This window comes from Garra rufa, chromosome 11 (genome assembly GCF_049309525.1).
Source record: "Garra rufa chromosome 11, GarRuf1.0, whole genome shotgun sequence".
Classification (NCBI taxonomy): Eukaryota; Metazoa; Chordata; class Actinopteri; order Cypriniformes; family Cyprinidae; genus Garra; species Garra rufa.
Window position 1 is genome coordinate 16,018,777 of NC_133371.1, and position 16,022 is coordinate 16,034,798.

Here is a 16,022-nt window from a genome sequence, read left to right on the forward strand (position 1 = left end):
CATAATAATAAAAAAAATGCCAAACGCTATTTCTAATAAATACATTATATAAAGTACACTAGGGTCAGCGTTTGGGTGCAATCTTCCGTGCAGTGAGGAGAGAAAAGATCGGCAGACAGATGTAGCTTTCAGTGAGTGAAAAACGTTGATGGAAAATGCATTATTTTGGGGTTACGTCGCAAAATCTAAAATATATCTTTTTATACTGTATTTTTATACATATTTATATTTTAAACTACGACGGTGAGCCAATGGATATCACACAAGCAACGTGAAAACTGCATATATTAAAGTGAAAGTAAAAACAGCGCTTTCAGCATCTAATGTGCACATTCTCTAAGAGACAATGATAGACGAATATACTTCATATGCTGATATTAATTTACTACCCTAATATTTCTCTTCTGCAAAATAAAAAGAAACTTATTTTGTGTAGGCTAAGGGTTTTTGAAAGTCAGTTCTTGAAATAAAGCTCTTCATATTTATTGATGACTGTAGTGTTATTAGGGGTTAAGAAAGACTAATTATTTCAGGTGGTCTTAAATGTGGGGACTAAAAGGCAAGAATTGCGATGGAACTTTATAAGGTTATCCATTGAATAAATATGAGCGCTGCGCGTTTCAAAGTCAGCTGCGGCGCTGCTTTGTGTATCATTTTGATAGCGCCTCCTGCTGGAAGAGAATGATCTGACATTTTTTATCAGCTCGAACGTCTACTGTTGTCAAAAAGACCAATGTAAACAAATCAGTCAATGGTTTTAAGCACCAAACACGTAGAGTTGTAAATGTTATCTGATGGATCGACAAGATCATGTGTTATACAAATTTAAACAATTAAGGCAATACAATATATCTTAATTAATATAATACTTGATTGACAATAATTGTTTAAATTAATCTAAGAATTGATACTTTTGACTCTTGAAGGCTGGAATGTGAATTTTATAATTTAAGAAATCTTTTTTGTTTTGTGAAATCTGCATCTCAATTGTAAATCATGCTTTTTAAAGTCATTTTAATAATTTATTTATTTATTAATTAAATTTTGTTCAGGTCTTTAAAAAAGTATTTAAATGTGTAGAATTTAAGATTAAATATGCTGCAGATACCCTGGTCTCGCGAAAAAATCAAAACATAAATAGTTTTTTTATATATAATTGTCTGGACCTCGAGCCGTTTTAGTTGAAGACCCCTGGATTAGATGATCGATTTTGAGTGATTTTCTACTATGGCAGGATGTTTAAGCTGCATTAACATTAACTTACTTGTATTTGCTAGCTATTAGGGATGCTCATTTCGGTTAATTTTCCCAACCAACAACCGCAAATCATTATCCGGGGGGGGGGGGGGTGTATTTTCCTGCTTTTTTGTCCTTAGCCAATCACATGCCTGATTATTGTTTTTATTTTCTGCATTTCACCTCTGCTATAGCTTATTTCTAATAAACTTAGCATTGTATAGTTGGCCCTGTGACATTGTTTATGTTCCTTCTTAGATTCTCGCATGCTAATGGCAGTGCACCAGAGTTGGAGTGTATCTCCAGTCAAAGAACATCTCTAGAAATGATGAGCCATATGACTAGTAAGTAATACCTCACACATAAAACAGCCATTCAAAAGTTTAAGGGTCAGATATGTCATGTATTTGAAAGAAGTCTTTTATCCTCACCACTGCTGCATTTTTTTTTAATTATTTAATTAAAATACAGTTAAACAGTAATATTGTAAAATAAAATTTTTAAATAACTGTGTTCTAATTTAGTATGTTTTAAAAAGTGATTTTTCAGCACCATTATGCAAATCTTCAGTGTCACATGATCCTTCAGAAATGATGCTGACAATTCAGCTTTGCCAAAACCGGAAAAAAAATGACATTTTTACAATATATATTGTAATCAGAAACATTACTTTTTTATGATCAAAGTGCAGTTTTCTTGGTGAACATAAAAGACTTATTTCAAAAACTTAAAAACTGACCACAAACTTTAAAGGGATAGTTCACCTAAAAATTAAAATATGATGTTTATCTTCTTAGCCCCAGGGCATCCAAGATGTAGGTGACTTTGTTTCCTCAGTCAAACACAAACAAGGATTTTTAACTCAAACCGCTGCGGTCTGTTAGTGATTTGATATAGGCAGTAGATGGGCACCAAACCTTTGAAAGTAAAAAAAAAAAAACATGCATAGACAAATCCAAATTACACCCTGCGGCTTGTGACAATAAATTGATGTCCTAAGACACAAAACGATCTGTTTTTGTGAGAAACTGAACAGTTTTTATGTAATTTTTTACCTTTAATATACAGCCATGTCCACACAACTGTCCCAAGCGCGTGCTCAGCATCAGGCACGTTACATGTGTACCTGCTCTGGCGTAGTATACGCAAACACCGGAAGCGATCTGTTGCGTGACACTCATTGTTTACTATTCAAACCGATTTAAAGCTAAAATATTATTACTTGCACAAACTCATCCGGGTCTGTTGACATCTCACTGATTTTCCCTTCCAGCATTTGCATATACTACGCCAGAGCGCGTACATATGTAACGAGCCAGATGCTGAGTTGAGTTGGACATTGCTGTATATCAAAGCTGAAAAATTATATAAATACTGGTTAGTTTCTCGCAAAAAACGATCGTTTCGTGTCTTAGGACATTGATGTATTGTCACGAGCCGCAGGATGTCATTTGGATTTGTCTGTGCATGAGGAAACAAAGTCACCTCAATTATTAGTCTATGTAAAAAATATTAACATAAATAGTAATTTTACCCAGAATGCAATGAACAGTGACGTAGGTTCCCATTCTCTATACCCAAGCTTAGGGCTGGGTATCGAGTTCGATACTTTTTAAGCACCGACTGAATCAAGTATCAAAAAAATAATTTTCGTTCAGTACCAAATTTCGATATCCAAGGGTATAATCTTGTCAACGTCAGTGAGCTAGGAAACGTGCCCGGATCAAATGCTGGTGATTAGCTGCGGCGAGGCTGCCTTGAAAATCAATAGTTTACTGCGGTTACGCCCACTCGCCCAGAGCTTGTCAAATGTGAGGCTGTAATGTACACTACACTTTAAAGCAAAGCGTAAATTTAACGCAAACGATGTTTAAGTGATCAAAAGTATTGCTAAATTATGCTAATATTGACGGCAACAGAGTGCGATGCAATATTTGCAAAAAGTTTATCGTGTTCAAGACTGGCAACACGTCAAATATTAGGGCTGGTATTGTGACCAATTTGGCGATTCGATTCTTATTTTTATGGTTTCGATTCGATTCGATAGCAATTAGCTATCAATGTTTCATTTAAAATGTTAGTTTTGCAGACATGGGATCCATATTTTGATATAAATGCTGGTAACTGAAACTCTCCTACTTAAGTTTATTACTGAAATACACATCTACATTAATAATAGGGTGCACACAGTTGTTTATTTTAAAAAACTTTTATTTTGAATGAACACTGTAACAAGAAGTCATAAATATGTGCATCCATTGTACACCATGTAAACAAACTGCAAAATGCACATTACTGTAAAAAAAAATAAAAAGACTGTAAATCCTCTTACGTGAAGCATGCGCATTAAGAATCGATTCGGGGATTTCGTTGCGTTAAACTGAAGATGGATTAAAATCGGAGAATCGATATTTTTTTACCCAGCCCTATTAAATATAATAAAACACTTGACACATTCTGTTGGATACAATTCTGGCGTCTCAGTTTCAATATAGGCTACTGTACAAAGCGGCATACATTTGCATCAGATGATAACTCAGCAGCAGAGTTGCACTCAAGCAGGGGTGTAATTTTCACTGGGGACACACTTTTCAGAATCCAGTTTGTGTCCTTTGCCTCTTTCAAAAGGTTTTGTTAAAGTAATCTCTTGTATTGTAGAATCCACGCTCAGCACCGCCGAGTTCGCTTGATCGTTAAAACGAAACCAAAACCGCACACGCATTTTAATTCCCCACGTTTAGAGAGCGACTCCCCAATGAGCGAAAATTAGGCTACATAAAATATTGAATTTGTTATTAGTATGTGAAATATAATAAGTTGTGTAGTTGTCTATTAATAGCTCTGTATCATGCTTGAAAGATTCGGTCTCTGTTTGCACTTTGAATATTAAAAGGGTAGCCTACTTTGATTATGACTGCATTTATTGTCTACACGACTAAGAATGAACTGTGTTGTTTATTTTTTGTTATTTATAATATATTTTGTCATTTATTCAGATTTTAAATTGCAGTGGTGGCCTCTAATTTAAATGGCTGTACCTATAATAGAGGAAACTAGATAAAAAGTTTGTTAGCAAACTTTAAGTTGGCTTGAGAAAGCCTAGCCAGTAAGTTTTAAGTAGTTTTAAAAGCTTTTAGTTTAAAGAAAGTTTAAAGGTTTTCAGTTTGAAATAGTTTTAGTTTGATTAATAAAGTTTGAAGATAGATAGGCTAGATAGATATAAATAGTTTGAAAATAGATAGATTTATAGATATAAATAGTTAGAAGATATAAATAGTTTGAATGTGAATAGATGCTAAGGTGTTGCTATGCGGTTGCTAAGGTACCCAGGGTGGTTGCTAAGGTGTTGCTATGCGGTTGCTAGCATTATTTAAGCAAGACTAGCAAGTCGCTAGCATGATTTTAGCATGACTAGCAAGTCGCTAGCATGATTTTAGCATTATTTTAGCACGACTAGCAAGTCGCTAGCATTATTCTAGCATGACTAGCAAGTTGCTAGCATGATTTTAGCACGACTAGCAAGTCGCTAGCATGATTTTAGCATGACTAGCAAGTCGCTAGCATGATTTTAGCATGACTAGCAAAGTCGCTAGCATGATTCTAGCATGACTAGCAAGTTGTTAGCATGATATTAGCATGACTAGCAAGTCACTAGCATGATTTTAGCAAGACTAGCAAGTCGCTAGCATTATTTAAGCAAGACTAGCAAGTCGCTAACATGATTTTTAGCATGACTAGCAAGTCGCTAGCATGATTTTACCATGACTAACAAGTCGCTAGCATGATTTAGCATTACTAGCAAGTCGCTAGCATGATTTTAGCACGACTAGCAAGTCGCTAGCATGATTTTAGCACGACTAGCAAGTCGCTAGCATGATTTTAGCATTATTTTAGCATGACTAGCAAAGTCACTAGCATGATTCTAGCATGACTAGCAAGTCGCTAGCATGATTTTAGCATGACTAGCAAGTCGTTAGCATGATTTTAGCAAGACTAGCAAGTCGCTAGCATGATTTTAAACATGACTAGCAAGTCGCTAACATGATTTTTAGCATGACTAGCAAGTCGCTAGCATGATTTTACCATGACTAACAAGTCGCTAGCATGATTTTAGCACGACTAGCAAGTCGCTAGCATGATTTTAACATTATTTTAGCATGACTAGCAAAGTCACTAGCATGATTCTAGCATGACTAGCAAGTCGCTAGCATGATTTTAGCATGACTAGCAAGTCGCTAGCATGATTTTAGCAAGACTAGCAAGTCGCTAGCATGATTTTAAACATGACTAGCAAGTCGCTAGCCTGATTTTAGCATGACTAGCAAGTCGCTAGCATGATTTTATCATTATTTTAGCAAGTCGGTAGCATGATTTTAGCATGATTTTAGCACGACTAGCAAGTCGCTAGCATGATTTTAGCATGACAAGCAAGTCGCTAGCATGATTTTAACATTACTTTAGCACGACTAGCAAGTCGCTAGCATGATTCTAGCATGACTAGCAAGTCGCTAGCATGATTTTAGCATGACTAGCAAGTCGCTAGCATGATTTTAGCAAGACTAGCAAGTCGCTAGCATGATTTTAAACATGACTAGCAAGTCGCTAGCCTGATTTTAGCATGACTAGCAAGTCGCTAGCATGATTTTAGCATTATTTTAGCATGACTAGCAAGTCGCTAGCATGATTTTAGCATGACTAGCAAGTTGCTAGCATGATTTTAACACGACTATCAAGTCGCTAGCATGATTCTAGCATGACTAGCAAGTCGCTAGCATGATTTTAGCTAGACTAGCAAGTCGCTAGCATGATTTTTAACATGGCTAGCAAGTTGCTAGCATGATTTTAGCATGACTAGCAAGTCGCTAGCATGATTTTAGCACGACTAGCAAGTCGACTAGCAAGTCGCTAGCATGATTCTGGCATGACTAGTAAGATAGATAGATAGATAGATAAGGTTTGAAGATAGATAGATAGATAGATAGATAGATAGATAGATAAGGTTTGAAGATAGATAGATAGATAGATAGATAGATAGATAGATAGATAGATAGATAGATAGATAGATAATAGATAGATAGATAGATAGATAGATAGATAAGGTTTGAAGATAGATAGATAGATAGATAGATAATAGATAGATAGATAGATAGATAAGGTTTGAAGATAGATAGATAGATAGATAGATAGATAGATAGATAGATAGATAAGGTTTGAAGATAGATAGATAGATAGATAGATAGATAGAGAGATAAGGTTTGAAGATAGATAGATAGATAGATAGATAGATAGATAGATAGATAGATAGATAGATAGATAGATAGATAGATAGATAGATAAGGTTTGAAGATAGATAGATAGATAGATAGATAGATAGATAGATAGATAGATAGATAGATAGATAGATAGATAGATAGATAGATAGATAAGGTTTGAAGATAGATAGATAGATAGATAGATAGATAGATAGATAGATAGATAGATAGATAGATAGATAGATAGATAGATAGATAGATAGATAGATAGATTAGTTATTAATTAGAAAGAACATAGATAGCTTAAAGCTTAATTGAGTATCAATGGCTTCTAGCAGTTTACATTAAACATAGTTCAAACAGACATGGAGTTTTGGTCAATGAAAGTCTATGGGACCTTTTTATGATTTTTAATATTAATTTTTAAGAAAACCATAACTCAAAACAGTCTGAAAAGATATAGCACACTAAGTCTGAACAGTATGAAGATCTGACCCGAGTTTGGAGTATGTAGCTTGAACGGTCTAGGAGGAGATAGTGTCTAAAAATTTTTCGGTAAAAAAAAGAAGAAGAAGAATAAGTTTAAATAGGATTTCAGTAAGTTGGCTTTCCCAAGCCAACTTAATAAGCATCTTGTTCATGTACTCATATTATCATTCATTCTTGTCCCTTGCTTAAGGTGTAAAATGAATATATTTAAAAGGCTTTCGGAATCAGACCATGAATCAATATTGGTGCTACATGCTAATTTTTCTGAAGAAGAACTGTTGAGGGATTTCAGGTGATCTTAAAAGGTTAGTTCACCAAAAAAATGAAAATACTGTCATTAATTACTCACCCTAATGTTGTTCCAAAACCATAAGACCTTTGTTTATCTTCAGAACACAAATGAAGATAATTTGGGTTTAATCCAAGAGCTTTCTGATCCTCCCATATTTACTGGATAGTGGATATGCATTTTTCAATGCCCAGAAAGGAACCAAAAACATAGTCAAAACAAGTCAATGTGATATAAGTGGTTCAATCATAATTATATGAAGCTGCGAGAATACTTCTGTGCGCAAAGTAAACAAAAATAACTTTATTCAACAATTTATTTATGAGGATCAGAAAGCTCTTGGATTAAAACCAAAATATTAATTTCATTTGTAGATAATTAATGACAGAATTTAAATTTTTGGGTGAACTAAACCTTTAAGCAGGAGTGAGCCTCACATATACTTAAAATTGATTGACTTAAAACGGCTTGAACTTTATTAAAACTGTTTGAGGTGAAAATGCCCTAACAGTAGGGAAAAGTCAAGTCTGTACTTTACATTTTAGACATTTTGGTTATTTATGTTTACATTTACATTTTGGATATTGTTTTCTTTCTCACTTTAGATGCTGAAGAAAAAGCGGCCCAGCTGAAGCATTTAAAGTGGAAACTTCTGTCTTGGCTCAGTGATCCAGGATTGGGTTTGTGAAAGGAACAGAAGAACCAGAAGATCAGAGATTAGGCAGAGATCTACTTGAGCCCCTGAGAGATCTGATTTACCTAATAATGTATTTGTTAAACAAAAATGTATCACACCTTAATGTTGTTCCAAACCTGTAAGACTTTCATTCATCTTTGAAACATAAATGTAGATCTGAGAAGAAATCTGATAAATTGATGTCCCTCCATTTCACAGTTTATGCAACTACCATTTTGAAGCCCCAGGAAGGTAGTAAGGACATTATTAAAGTAATCCATGTTACTACAGTTGTTTAACCTCAATTTGATAAACTAAGTGATGTGAATGTTTTGTCTGCACAAAAAACATTGCATTTTTATTAAAAAAAATAACACTTTTACAAGAGCACCATGATGCATCAATGTTGTGTTGTCATGAGAGCTGGCCATCTCATGGTGCTTTTGTGAAAAATGTTTTGGAGATACATTATTTGTGAATGAAGACTTAATTTTATTGTTGCTGTTTTTTGTGTATACAAGGCATATGTAAAAAATGTATTAATTTGCCTTCTGCACAAAAGGGTCTTATGGGTTTGGAGCAACATGAGGGTAAGTAATTAATGACAGTGTGGTTATAATTGGCCATTGTTCTATTTAATCAAAGATTATTGTTTTGAAAATTCTGTTTAAAATAAATACTGCTCTTTTGAAAGTTCACATTGATAATAATCAGAAATGTTTCTTGAGCAGCAAATTAGGATATTAAAATGATATCTGAACGATCATATTTCACTGAAGACTGGAGTAATGATGCTGAAAATGTATTTCACAGGAATAAATTACCTTTTACAAATGTATTTATATAGAAAACAAATATTTATACTTATATTTCATAATATTACAGTTTTTTACAATGTGTTTGATTAAATGCAGGCTTGTGATCAGTAGATTTTTTTTTAGGTGATGTATTAAATACTATATGTCAATAAATGTTTTGGTACTTGTGAATTGTCTTATTTTGACTGTAATTATTAATGTAACAATGTAATCATGAATTCACGGTTGAAATTAGGCCTGGAAAAGACGTCTTTTTAACTTTCACTTTACAACCACATTTAGACGTAATTTGGACGTCTTATTATAGACGTCTTTTCTAAGTGCTGAAAAAGACGTCGTTTCATCTTTCACTTTTCAACCAAATTTAGACGTCATTTGGACGTCATTTTATAGACGTCTTTTCTACGTGCTGAAAAAGACGTCGTTTCGTCTTCACTTTTCAACCAAATTTAGACGTAATTTGGACGTCATTTTATAGACGTCTTTTCTACGTGCTGAAAAAGACGTCGTTTAGTCTTTCACTTTTCAACCAAATTTTTACGTTGTTTAGACGTCTGGCTTTGTCGTCTTTTCGACGTCATTTCGACGAGTTTGCGGGCTTTTGCTGGCGTGAGTGGGGGACAAAACACGAATGTCGCGGCGGAGCGGGACGAAATAACATACATTGATTTCTGCGGGAGCCGGCGGGCGCAGGACAAAAAAATCCGTCCCTTGAAGAGTATGTGAGCGGAGCGCGGAGTGAAGCGGTTCTGAATGGAGGGAGGAGCGGATTTTTGAAAAGTCGGAGCGTCGTGGTTTTTACGCGCTCCACGACCGCTCCATCATGAGAACAATTCACGCCAACTGTCCGTAATATTACTGCATATTAAGCAAGAATTCACATGTTAAACATAGGCCTATTTACCTAGCTTGATAGAGATGGATCACGCAAATCAGAAAGAATGTGAAGGTTATGATGACGGCAATAGACATGAGTGGTAAATTATAGTTCAAAAGGAATTAGTTTGTTCCTTCTAGATACTGAATATTTTTAGGTGAACAACACTTATTCACAAGCAATGCATTGAAACAAATGTAATGGTATCTGATTTCGAATGAGCAGAAATAACTACGATGAAAACGTATTATTTTCATTACAAACTTTGCACTGCAAAAAGCAGAAATTATACTATTTTAATGCTGACAGTGTTATTAGTTTGGCATGTGGTAGGAACATAGTTTGCACAGTAGTGTTCCAAACTCTCTTGATATTTTATTTTATCATTTTTTTGTGTTTTAATATATGTTATGAACATGTCCTGTTATATTTCAAACATACTGATTTATTTTTTTTTGACGCGGAGCGGTGTTTCTGATATCAGTGAGCGAGGAGTGGAGCGGGAGCGGTAAATAATGAACCCAGGGAGGAGTGATTAGGCTATTAAATGCACGGAGCGCGGAGGGGAAAATGTTGCCGCTCGACTCCGCTCACATATTCTGGTCCCTTGCAGGTATCTAATGACGCTTGCGTGCATAAGTTAGAAGTTTTGAGCCGCCGTTCAGCCTGTATTTAACAGTACGATGAGGCTTGCTGCGCCGAGTCCAAAGCAATCCATCACAGAACACGAAGAGGCGTGCTTTGCTCATTTTAGAACAATATTTAAATTAATTTTAAGCCATCTCGCGGCCCACCGGTTGAGAATCCCTGATCTAGTGAACTCCGCTTAATAGATTATAGATATCTCTATTTAAATTCCAGGTCTGTGTTGAAAGGTACAGCTCAGAGGCGTCGCTAGGGTTGGGAGAGATAAGGGGCTTAGCCCCATAAAAAAAATAATAATAATAATAAAAAAATAATAATATAATTATATATATGGATAAATTACCATCTAGAGCTGCACAATTTTGGATAAAGGGAGAATAACAATTTCATTTTTAAAATAGATATCACTATTCTCTTACCATGATTCTGAAAAACAAAACAATTAAACAAATTAACATGTAATTTACTAGAGTTTCTACTAAAATTTCTGCAGTCTATTAATAAAATATATTCAATATTCAACGAATTGTTAAAAAAATTAAGTTGAACAAATAATTGGCTCATAAAGCAGTAACTTGTTTCATTTCTGAATGAATCAACCTTTTTTGAACGAATCCCAGGTAGCAAGCGGAATCGGGCCGATTGCGGCTGAGTACCGGCTCACTGTGCGCATGATGTGAACTGATCTCATCTTATATAGCCTCTGGTTCTTTCGCGGGCTTCTCAAGTGAGGTGTAAAATAGTCAAAGTTATATTTATAAAAAATTTATTTTATTTTTTCATTATCTGAGATGTACATTTAGGTAATTATACCTTGCGTTATATTTCCCTGGCCCCCCAAAAAATAATTATATATATATATATATATATATATATATATATATATATATATATATATATATATGTGTGTGTGTGTGTGTGTGTGTATAGATATATCTCCATTGTGGGGACCAATTATTCACACAAGGAGTTAAACCTGAATTTTTGACATTTTTGGGACTTACACTTATGGCCCATAGTCGGGCTGAATGTGTCTAAATGTGCCATTTCTCAACCAGAATCGGGCCAGATTCGCAAATCCAAAGCCTAGCCAAATCCGGCAACCATTACTAGGCCAGAGCCGCCTCACTTCTGGCGAGCCGCTGCCAGAACTTTTACTGAAATTATACATGTTACATTTTAAATACTCTATTACTTGTATAGCTGTAAACTACATTGTTTCACAGGCTGTGATATTCGCCAATGCAACCTGATCTCACAGAATTCCGTGTAAATACCACGGACCACTAACTCCAAATCCGTGTTTGAGTCACGGAATCGTCGAAAATTCCGTTCTGGCCTCTTTTAGACCTGCTTCCAGGGGCGGTTCTAGAGGCGGGGCCCTGGCCCCTTCTGAAATTTGATTGGCCCCTGATTGGCCCCCCTTCCATCAATCGTCGACGAGTAATGTGTCGATGCAACTTGGGTGAAGAAGCAGAGGTCTTGGCTTTATATTATCTTTGCGGCTTTGGCTTGGGCGATACCAGAACTTTCTCTGACAGTAGGCGGGAGAAAGAATCCATCTAACATTACTTACAACTTGAAGACCATTGACCTTATGCACGGAGCATTCTTTAGAACTTCCGCATAATGATAAGCCAGCTCGTAAACTTCCGCTGAAGCTCATGGGTTCGAAATTAACTTTTTTGATCACCAGCCAAAGTGGCTGGTAACTTTCTGAAGTTACCAGCCAATCAGAATTTCCATTAGACAAATTTTTACGTGGTGAAAATTAGGGGTGCAACGGTTTAAAAAAAATAAAAGTAAAGAAATACGAATAATCTAACTAGAAGCAACAGCACAAATAAATACAATAGAGTAAAGATGCAATAAAATAAACTGATTTTTCGGGGTTTTTTTTTAAGTAGGTCTAACATTAGTTTTTAGGTACAGAAACTATGCCGGGGCCCACCTCCTTCTCGGGTCAATTATTCAAAGGCCCCCCCTATGCCTGACATTTCCTCTAAAGGTGTTTATTTGTTAAACTTTTTTTATTAACCAAAACATTTGTTTTGCCTTTTTATTCTTCTAATGCATGTTATAAAAAACCTCAAACAAACAAACTTTAAATTAAAACTATACTTTTGAATTTAAAAGAAAACCCTCTGCTCAGTTCTAACTTTTTAACATATATACAGATTTAAATCTCCTGAATTCTTTAATTCAGAGATTCTTTACAACTTCAGAGTATTTTTTTAAGCATTTAAGCATTCATTATAAAACACTCACAGGACAATCATTTTGACAACTACGAAAATACTTTGAAATTTCACGCAAAAGTACTATGGATCAGAGCCCCGAAAGCATGAATAGTTTGTGAATCAATAGCGGACTTACAGTATGCGTGCCTAGACTCCGATATACAAGAGTGTCATACATTATGCGCGAGTTCGTTAGTACAATTACTCTGATCGAACCTTTACATTAGCGCGATCGAGGGTTTGTTTCATGCAGCCAAGAGATGAAGTAGAGACCTGTTTTCCCGCGGGGGTATAGGTTACTTTTATGCAGGTTTTTGCGGGCAGGAGTGGGGCATAACATAAATATCGCGGGCGGGAGCAGGACGAAATAACATTTCTGCGGGAGTAATATTTGCGCGCGTTCTGAGGCGCGGGTTTGCGTGCTTCGGATGAGCGCACAGATCTTCTCACATTTGCTTTCTGTATCCATTTGTCCCTGACAGGGTGGACATATTTTGTAAGTTGGTCCAAATGTTTTTGCTTATAATTATTTTATTAAAGGTCCAGGAGCTGGACCAACCAGCAATTGTTGAAGTTTAAAGTCTTCTTAAAAGAATAAACATGTGGTTTAACGAAAAACTTGAACAATGTCTTTAAGAAATTTTTATCTGTCAAAGGCACTCTATGGTGATATTGACCCACTTCTCACTGCGCGCGCGGGTTTGCGCCTTATGGCTCTTAAATGTTGAAACTGGCAAAGCTTAAATGAGTTTAGTTTAAATCCAGATAGCAAGGTATCAGGTATCACCTGCACACGAGCGCTATCAGCACCCGGGAGACGACGGAATAATGACTGCTCATATTACAGCATGCGGCACTCGCACTGAACAATAACCAGTGGCGGTTCTACACGGAGGCCAAGGGAGGCCCGTGCCCCTGTAGACATATCCTTGGCCACCCCTGTGGCCCCCCCTACTGACCAAATAAAAAAATTAATTAATCATGGTTTTACACACGAGCGCCAAAAGCGGAACTAATGCGACGCATCGTTCTACTTACATGGGTAAATTAGAGCGGCGCACACAAACACTGCAGCAACAATTAGAACTACTCTTGGATAGAGGAGCTACGATTTATTTCTCCTGTTGCAAGAGTTGAAGGTAAGCAAAACAATTTCATTTCGTGAGTGACTTGTTGTTCTTGCACATAACCGTGTTACTTTTGTTTTTCACACTGATAATTAAATCAAGTTTGTAAATGGCTTTGTAAAATCTTTGTTAACGTTAGTTAATAAAAATATATCTTTGTTAACGTTAGTTAATAAAAATATACAGCTGTTCATTGTTAGTTCATGATCAAGTGCCGGTTCAGTTCTGCTGAAATTCTACACCTCTGAGAACTCTCTCATTAAAACAAAGAAAGTGTAGACATGATGTAAATAAGAGATTAATTGTATTGTGTAAATGTGATTTTATTACCTTTTATTAACTTTGAGAGATTGCGATGAACTACAGTAATGTATGAGTGACAGCTTTCCAGTGATTGTAAGGGGAGCGCGCACTTTTAAGACTATAATTAATTCAGAATTTGAATTCATTTATTCACGGATTCACTCTCTGATAACGCAACATCGCCATTGCTATCGTGCAGCACATAGGCTATACATCAGTTACACAAACTAAGAGAAGGTAAAGCAGGTGCTTACTCATCAAAATATGTCTAAACAGCCGCACTGCACGTGTCGACACGCGCCCGTGAGTAAACATTTTTTTTCTTTCACCATGCAGCAAACGTAAAAAAAATTAAACCGTTTAACTTATAGTAAAAATCGGTTAAAATTCTTACTGTTGGTTAACAGTGAACGGTCAATATGAGCATCCCTAAAATGTTTGTATGATTTTAAAGTAAAATAAAGTTTATAATCTTTAAATATCACTTGTTGTCATTTTTTAATGTGCCCCTCTGGTTAAACACTGGCCCCTTCTTGGCCCCCCTAGTCAAATTTGTCTAGAACCGCCACTGGGTTTGTCCAGGGGACAAACGACCCAGAGCGTCTCTGACATGATTTGCATGATTGGCTCAAGCATCACTGGCCAAACTGGCTGGTAAGTTTTCATCAATACCCGCCAAAATGATTTTTAACCCGCATTTGGCGGGTTGGCGGGTGTAATTCATATTAGGTGGACACTCTTGAGACTGATCTAGTGCCTCGTTCTTATCAGAAACTGAGAAAAATTATAATTGCAACATTATAAACAATGTTAGCGGCATGAACATTAAGTTTCATATTATTTAACAACATTTAATGTAAATGAGCCTGGTAATCCGTACTCACCATATCTGCATAGTTGTACATTTAAATGCTGACAGCTAAATACTATCATAACGTGTTTAGGCTAACGTTAGATAGCGATATTTCTCTTACAGGACATCTTAATCGTATTATTGATAATCACTAACTTGCCTTTATAGTCATGAACACATTTTTAAAATCTTGCAATATTTCAAAGCCTTTATTATTTTCTAACTCTACAGCTGTGAAATAAAATGTAATTCAACGACTCATTTTTCATTCATAAAAAAAGGCATCGAAAAAAATGACTTCACGGAAAACAACGTCTATTTTTGGCTAAAATAATATGGAATTACCCCATATAACCAATAGATGGTAGCAGAGGATTATTTATTATGCAGCTGCCTCACCCTATATTTTTCAAGACGTCTTGCTTTTCGATTTATTATATTATTACCAGTATTTAAATACCACCCTAAAGTATATAGTATAGCAAGTGCAGAAGGTCATTTAGCTCACACACAGCCTATAAGGGTGAATTATTTAAATACTAATATATAGTTCACTACAAATACATTAAATATGTATGGTATTATAATTAAATAATGCACTCAATATGAATCGATAGGAATTTGAAATATTTTATAAAATTGAATAACCACTTTTAAGTTTTATCTTGAACTGGAAAATATATTAAATAGCCTACATTTAACCAACACAAACTTGTTACTGCTGTAGTTTTGTTACTCTGAATTTAGTCAATCATTTAAGCTCTTTTTTTTTTTTTACATCAGCTTGTCATTTGTTTGGTCTGGTTATTACTGTCAATCATAGCAATGACTGCACATATTTAGCCGATTTACTCGCAATTTTTTTTAAATTGGTGTTTGTCATTCTTGAAACGGTATACATGGACGATTGGTCCTCTTAGACAAACAAAACTTTTCTTCGATTGTGAATGGATTATGTAGAGAAAACGAACAAAGTACGCTCATATTACGGCACAGTACAGTTGACCGGAAATGACTGAGCTGGCTTGTCTAAAGAAGGAAGTATTTCGTGCATATGGTCAATTCTTGGTGAGTCACAAATCCTTGTGTTGTTTGTCAAAATATGAAAGGATATTTAGCTGCTACTCTCACTTATTTTAGGTTTGTTAAAGGGGCTATATGTAAAATTTTCCCCAAAATAAACGTAACAATAGTTTTTTTATTTGACCATTTATGAC

General features: G+C 35.5%; 1 long non-coding RNA gene across 1 annotated transcript; it reads left to right on the plus strand.

Annotated features, from left to right (window-relative positions):
- The first annotated feature begins 1,436 nt into the window (after positions 1-1,436).
- On the plus strand, positions 1,437-8,931 carry LOC141346117 (uncharacterized). The gene is made up of 2 exons (XR_012357147.1): positions 1,437-1,580; positions 7,872-8,931. It is a non-coding gene; the product is annotated as an uncharacterized lncRNA (long non-coding RNA).
- The last annotated feature ends 7,091 nt before the right edge of the window (positions 8,932-16,022 follow it).